Here is a 7054-nt window from a genome sequence, read left to right on the forward strand (position 1 = left end):
GAGGCCGAGGGACGAGATCGCCTCGACGGCGATTGCCGGCGTGTCCGGCCACCTCTCGAGGCGCACGACCTACCGAGAAGAACAGGGCGGAGAGGTGCATCGGGCGGAGGTCTTTGTTGCCGGCGAGTTGACCACGATGGCAGTTGGTTAGTTCAAGTTACCATATTCTTGTTATCACATATTTATTTACCAATTTAATTATTTCAGGTTTATCCTCCATTTCGACCAAGACCTGATAGTGGGACCTACTACGAACTGTTGCTATCGATAGACTTTATACATTCTGCAGAGGTAGCACACTGTACCCACGCCACGGAACCCATGGCCTCGGCATCCCATTCGGGTGGACCAACGGCATTCCGGCGAAACCAACCTACTGCCATGACGCTCTCCCGGCCACTCCGACCCAATCCCCAACGGGCTGGTCCTGGGTGGCCCCGTGTCTACCAAAGACACCCCGACCACCGTCGTGGTCAACTCCCACTCGGGGACACTCCTACTCGGGGACTGGTACCAAAAATCTCAAAAAGGAGCACACAAGGTTATGTCCGCTTACCTGATCAGGGTAAGCACGCCCATAACCTTCCCTAGTGGGAGTCACCGGCGAGAGGTCACGACAATAGCTCGCATTAAGGCCTTCCCAGAAAGGCAAATGTGGCTGCACTGAAAAAGTTCGATTTGGTGGCACTATGCCTCGATCCCATCGATGACGGAGGAGGTTTGTTATTATTAAGTCATTTATTTCCTTCTCCATCATCATGAACATATTTAACATGAGTGCAACATGCCGCATACAAATGCACGAACAAAATATTGAACTCCTCAAGTGCACAACTATAACATAAAGGACACGACAATAGTATATCAACGGTACATTACAATCCTCATAATAGTTTATAACGATGACATGCAAATAAAGTAGAGTAGTGGCATGGCATTATTAATAATAACATTCTAATTAGCATGGCAAAGGTATCATGAAACACAAGCATGCAAGATAGGCATAAAGAAATAACTACCGATGAAAACGATATAAAACAACTGCAACTACACACACACTCAAGGTGCAAGCAAAGTCAACATGCAAGTTCGGGGCTCATGATAAGAGGTTGGCTTGCCTGGGGGCGACAAATACTCCGGGAAGAAGTGCGAAATGATCGCGAAAAGATTTGCCGGAAACAGTTCCTTTTCGGAGGGGGCTGTTTACGGGCAAGGGCAAAAAGGTCATTTTCACTGTGTGAAAATATTATGGAAATTATATCAACGGAACGGGCTCGACGAAACGAAGACGTGGGCTTTGGAATCACCTGATTCGGAGCTACGGGTAAAAAGATATGATTGTTTAACTACCACGGACCTATTTGTAAAGAAAATCATTACAAACTGGCCCCTGGCAGAAAAACAGATCGCGTCTTTCTCAGGAATACGCTTTCCAGAGAGGAAAGCGCATTCTGGCCCGAATAAGAGGAGGAATACGCTTTCGGCGACTGAAAGCGCACTTCCCGGAATACGCTTTCGCGTACGGAAAACAGTTTCTCGGCGGGGCGCCGCCACTTATCCGACGTGGCCAGCGGGGCCAAGCCCTACGGTCGCCGACAGGTGGGGCCGCGCGGGAAAGGGCCCGCCTGGCCTGGCTTCTTCAACCTCCCGCTCGGGATCGAGCGATGCCGAGGGACGAGATCGTCTCGACAGCGATTGCCGGCGCGTCCGGCCACCTCTCGAGGCGCACGACCTACCCAGAAGATTAGGGCGGAGAGGCGCATCGGATGGAGGTCTTTGTTGCCGGCGAGAGGCGCTACAGAGAGAGCAGCAAGGCCCACGGTGGGGAGGAGCTTCGGTCGCCGGCGGACACGGGGCTACGGTGGGGAAGAGGAGAGGCCGAGGCCACGGGGAGGATCATCGGAGCATGGGGGATGCAGAGGTGACGGAGAAACGGCGAGGGGAGCTCGGGATCACCAGAATCGGGCGAGACCCGAGGTGGCGGCTATGGCGACGGTTGAGGTCGAGGAGCGACTCCGGGGATGAGAGGAGGGGTTGGGGAGGCGTAGAGAAGTGGGGAGGGGCTGCTGATGATCTCCAGAGGCTCGAGGGCGGGCTATTTATAGCCGGGGCAAAGGCGCCCGAGCTGGCCTCCGCCGAGCGCGTCCAGCTGAGGCTCTGCCGTCCGCAGCAGTCACGGGGGGAAGGGGGAAGCCGACGAGGAGGGAAGTGGACGAGCGCCAGAGGCTCACGGAGACGAGCAGCGCTCGGAGACGAACGGAGGAAGAGGACACCGGGGAGGAAGGAGACGATGCACAGGAGCGCACTGTTTCCGTCGTTGGCACGGCTCACCGGAGAGGAAAATGAAGGGGGCCAGAGGTCCAGAGGGAAGACGACGCCGAGGGGGAACTGCTGGGCATTAATGGCGGGGCCAGAGCCGGTCGAAGCAGGGATGCCGACGCGAACAGTGGCTAGACCACCGTTTTGGCTGGCTGCCCACGTAGTCACCACTGGCATGGCGCGCTCTGGGGTTTTTACTGATGTAAGTTCATGTCTACCGCGTAGTCCTTCCAGCGTGGAGTGTTACCATGGTGAAAGATCGGGCAGAGACAAATGGAGATGAGCGTAACAAGCTCCACAAGTTTGCTGTTGCAAACTTGGCAACATCCTAGAGATTAAACTAGAGAGGATAAATGGTAAACTTGATGTCCGGGAGGTTTGGGGTAGAAAGGACTACGGTCCTGGGAGTTTTGAGATAAAATGGACAACTATTTACCATAGTTGCTGTACAACCACCAAAACTGACCCAGAAACTTAATCATGATGAAACACTCACTAGGAGTGATGGATTGGGCTATAACTTGGCAAAGCCTGATGATTTGAACATACCATGATGCTGTAAAAAGTTCATACCAAATGGACTCACCAAAATGGTACTTCCTTCACAGCTATCATTTCTGTCCAGAAACTTCAGAAAAATCGTCAGGGCAATTGGTCAAGTGAAATGAGCCACAATCTTGTGGAGATAGGTTATATGGGTAGGATAAGGCCTGGAAAAATTGTCAGCCATAATGGAGGAAGATAAAATACACTTGCTTCACAAACTGAAAATTTGGACAGAAAACAAGAATTGCTCCTGTGCTCGCATAGTTCCATGAAATGAACTGAATTTGGTTGGAAGCTAATGATTTGAGATACTTGAGAGGATGGAAAAGTTTCATCCCATTTGTAAACTCTATGAAGGTACTTCCTTCACAAAATTGCATTCTGGTCAGAAACTTTGAAAAATAGCACAGGGAGCTAGGATGAATGGATTGATCTTATCTTTGGTATCGATGGGTTATTTACCAATGTTAAACACCCTGCCAAATTGCAGCTCAATTGGAATTAGGAATAAAGCACTTCCTTTGCAAAATTTCAGAGAAGGCAGAAACTTGCATTGGATTATGTGCCAAATTTTTGAACTGAGGAACATGAGATTAGAATGGAACTAGGGATTATATAGCAAGGACAAGCTCCACAATTTATGTGGGAATTTTCTCTGCTATAAAAATAGTAGTTCCTTTGGAAATTGGCAGAAATGCAATATTGGCATTAAATAGGAAAAGGCAATTTTCCTTATTTAATTATGGCCAATATACTTGCCAGAGCTTGGATTAGGCATAAGCATCAACTCCACAAATTCTCATGAATTTAGGAGATGGCTAGATATGCCTTTGGATTTTATTCCTCAGAAAGGCAAGAAAAGGAATAAATCAAAATTCAAAAATATTGCATGGGACTTGGCAATATTTTTGCATATCCAAGTTTCAGAAAGGTAGAATGGTCTCTGGGAACAATTGGGAGGATCAACAGATCAAGGAAAATGATGGCTCCTTTGTAAGCACAAAGGACATATCCAAATTCATCAATTTTGGGGCTATTACAACTCTCCTGGCACTCATTTTCAAAATTTTCTCCTGAGTTTGCTGGATGACTCTGAGAAATTTTGTCATTTCCAACCTTTCAAAACCTTGCTCATGTCTTTTTCAGTGGGCAAGACCTCATTTGCATCAGCTCAAATCCTCTCAAACCCTAATTCCAAATTTTTGGAATTTGGATAGGTCCTTTGTGCTAACAAAGGAGCCATCATTTTCCTTGATCTGTTGATCCTCCCGATTGTTCCCAGAGATCCTCCTATCTTTCTGAAACTTGGATATGCAAAAATATTCCTAAGTCCCATGCAATATTTTTGAATTGTGATTTATTCCTTTTCTTGCCTTTCAGAGGAATAAACTCCAAAGGCATAGCTAGCCATCTCCTAAATTCATGAGAATTGGTGGAGTTGATACTTATGCCTAATCCAAGCTCTGGCAAGTATATTGGCCATAATTAAATAAGGAAAATTGCCTTTTCCTATTTAATGCCAATATTGCATTTCTGCCATTTTCCAAAGGAACTACTATTTTTATAGTAGAGAAAATTCACACATAAATTGTGGAGCTTGTCCTTGATATATAATCACTAGATCCATCCTAATCTCATGTTCCTCAGTTCAAAATTTTGGCACATGACCCCATGCAAGTTTCTGCCTTCTCTGAAATTTTGCAAAGGAAGTGCTTTATTACTTATTCCAATTGAGCTGTAATTTGGCAGGGTGTTTAACATTGGTAAACAACCCGTGGATACCAAATATGAGCTCAATCCATTCATCCTAGCTCCCTGTGCAATTTTTCAAAGTTTCTGACGAGAATACAACTTTGTGAAGGAAGTACCTTCATAGAGTTTCAAAATGGGATGAAACTTTTCCATCCTCTCCTATATATCAAATCATTAGCCTCCACCCAAATGCAGTTCATTTCTTTGAACTATGTGAGCACAGGAGCAACTCTTGTTTTCTGTCCAAATTTTCAGTTTGTGAAGCAAGTGTATTATAGCTTGCTGCATTATGGCTTATAATTTTCCCAGGCCTTCTCCTACTCATATAACCTATCTCCACAAGATTTGGGCTCATTTCATCTGGCCAATTTCCCTAAGGATTTTTTTGAATTTTTTGGACAGAAATGGTAGCTGTGAAGGAAGTACCATTTTGGTAAGTCCATTTGATATGAACTTTTTACAGCATCATGGTATGTCCAAATCATCAGGCTTTGCTAAGTTTTAGCTCAATCCATCACTTCTAGTGAGTGCTTCATCATGATTCAGTTTCTGGGTCAGATTTGGTGGTTGTACAACAACTATGGTAAATAGTTGTCCAAATTACCTCAAAACTCCCAGGACCGTAGTCCTTTCTACCCTAAGCCTCCCAGACAACCATTTTACCATCTAACCTCTCTTGTTTTATCTCTAGGATGTTGCCAAGTTTGCAACAGCAAACTTGTGGAGCTTGGTTTACTCAGCTCACTTTGTCTCTGCCCCTCTCTTTACCGTAGTAACACTCAAGTTACGAAGGACTACGCGGTAGACATGAACTTACATCAGTAAAAAAACCCAGAGCGCGCCATGCCAGTGCTGACTACGAGGGCAGCCAGCCAAAACGGTGGTCTAGCCACTGTTGTCTTCGGCAGCGCTGCTCCGACCAGGCTCTGGCCTCGCCATTAATGTCCAACAGTTCCCCCTCAGCGTCCTCTTCCCTCTGGACCTTTGGCCCCCTTCATTTTCTTCTCCGGCGAGCCGTGCCAACGATCGAACAGTACGCTACTGTGGCCATCGTCTTCTTCCTCACCCCTGTCCTCTTCCTTCGTTCGTCTCCGAGCGCTGCTCCTCTTCGTGACTCCCTGGCGCTCGTCCGCACCCTCCTCGTCGCCTTCCCGTGCGCTCCCGTGACTGCTGCGGCCGGCAGAGCCGTGGCCGGACTCGCTCGGCTGAGCTCAGCTCGGGTGCCCTTGCTCCGGCTATATATAGCCCGTCCGCGCCTCGTCCGAGCTCATCTGCAGCTTCCCCGACCCCTTCCACTCCTCCCCTCGACACCCATAGCTCTCCCCCTCGCCTTGGAGCTCCCCTATCCGCTCCATGGCCGAAGCATCGACGCGGATCCCCCTCAGCCACTTCTTGGCCATGGCCCTTCGCCTCCCTTTCTTCGGCGTCCCCTACTCTCTCTGGATCCTGTGGAGTCTCCGCCGCCCTCCAGTTCTGCCGGGGAAGCCCTGTCGTTGCGACCCTGACCCTGCCTTGCTCCGGCCATGGCGCCCGAGTCGTGGCGTCGGCACTGTGGGCCGTCCCACGTGACCCCGCGGTCACCAGCAGGCACGGCGTGGAGTGGCGGAGCCCCTCCGCTTGTCACCCGGCCCCGAGGAGCAGCGAGGCGACGGCCAGGTCGGCGGCCGGCTTGCCCATGTTCTCCGCATCGCGCTGGAGAAGAAGGTCAGGCGGGAGGAGAGGGAAGATGCCGTGGGCCCCGCCTGTCATTGTCTCAGCGCTGACGTGGCGGACCTGCTGACTGGATTAAGTGGAAGCGCATTTCATGTAAGTACGTCTCCGGTTAAAGAATGCGTACTCTGCTGCTTCTTCTGTCAGGAATACGCTTTCAGTGTTATGAAGACGTGTTTTCTGAAATGCATTTTCTCTTATCAGCCCCGCCCGCCGAAGTGCTTATTTTGTGAACGTTCACTGCTTTAGTGCATTTTCTGCCTAAAAAGTGAACGGCCACAACTTTTCAACCGTAACTCCGATTGAGGTGATTCCAGCGCTCACGTTCTCTGTTCGTCGAGCCCTTTCCGTTGGTATCATTTTCACAATGTTTTCATATAGTGAAAATGACCATTTTGCCCTTGCCCTAAACAGCCCCCTCCGAGAGAGAACTGTTTTCGGCAACTTTTTCGGCGGTCGTTTCACACTTTTTCCCGGAGTATTTATCGACCCCCAGGCAAGCCAACCTCTTATCATGAGCCCCGAACTTGCATGTTGACTTTGCTTGAACCTTGTGTGTGTGTGTGTAGTTGCAGTTGTTTCGCATCGTTTTCGTCTACAGTTATTCCATTATGCCTGTCATGCACGCTTGTGTTTTCATGATATCTTTGCCATGCTAATTAGAATGTTATTATTAATAATGCCATGTCACTACTCTACTTTATTTGCATGCCATCATTATAAAATG

The 7054-nt window shown here is 48.6% G+C and overlaps 2 long non-coding RNA genes across 2 annotated transcripts; one reads left to right on the forward strand and one right to left on the reverse strand.

The window, feature by feature from the left end:
• Positions 1 to 842: 842 nt before the first annotated feature.
• LOC141020937 (uncharacterized) lies at positions 843 to 1551 on the reverse strand. Its single transcript, XR_012180932.1, has 2 exons — positions 1308 to 1551; positions 843 to 1199 (listed from the first exon to the last, which is right to left on the reverse strand). It is a non-coding gene; the product is annotated as an uncharacterized lncRNA (long non-coding RNA).
• A 4738-nt stretch (positions 1552 to 6289) lies between these two features.
• LOC120975379 (uncharacterized) lies at positions 6290 to 6849 on the forward strand. Its single transcript, XR_005771150.2, has 3 exons — positions 6290 to 6423; positions 6532 to 6634; positions 6742 to 6849. It is a non-coding gene; the product is annotated as an uncharacterized lncRNA (long non-coding RNA).
• The last annotated feature ends 205 nt before the right edge of the window (positions 6850 to 7054 follow it).

This window comes from Aegilops tauschii, chromosome 3, assembly GCF_002575655.3.
Source record: "Aegilops tauschii subsp. strangulata cultivar AL8/78 chromosome 3, Aet v6.0, whole genome shotgun sequence".
NCBI classification, from domain to species: domain Eukaryota; kingdom Viridiplantae; phylum Streptophyta; class Magnoliopsida; order Poales; family Poaceae; genus Aegilops; species Aegilops tauschii.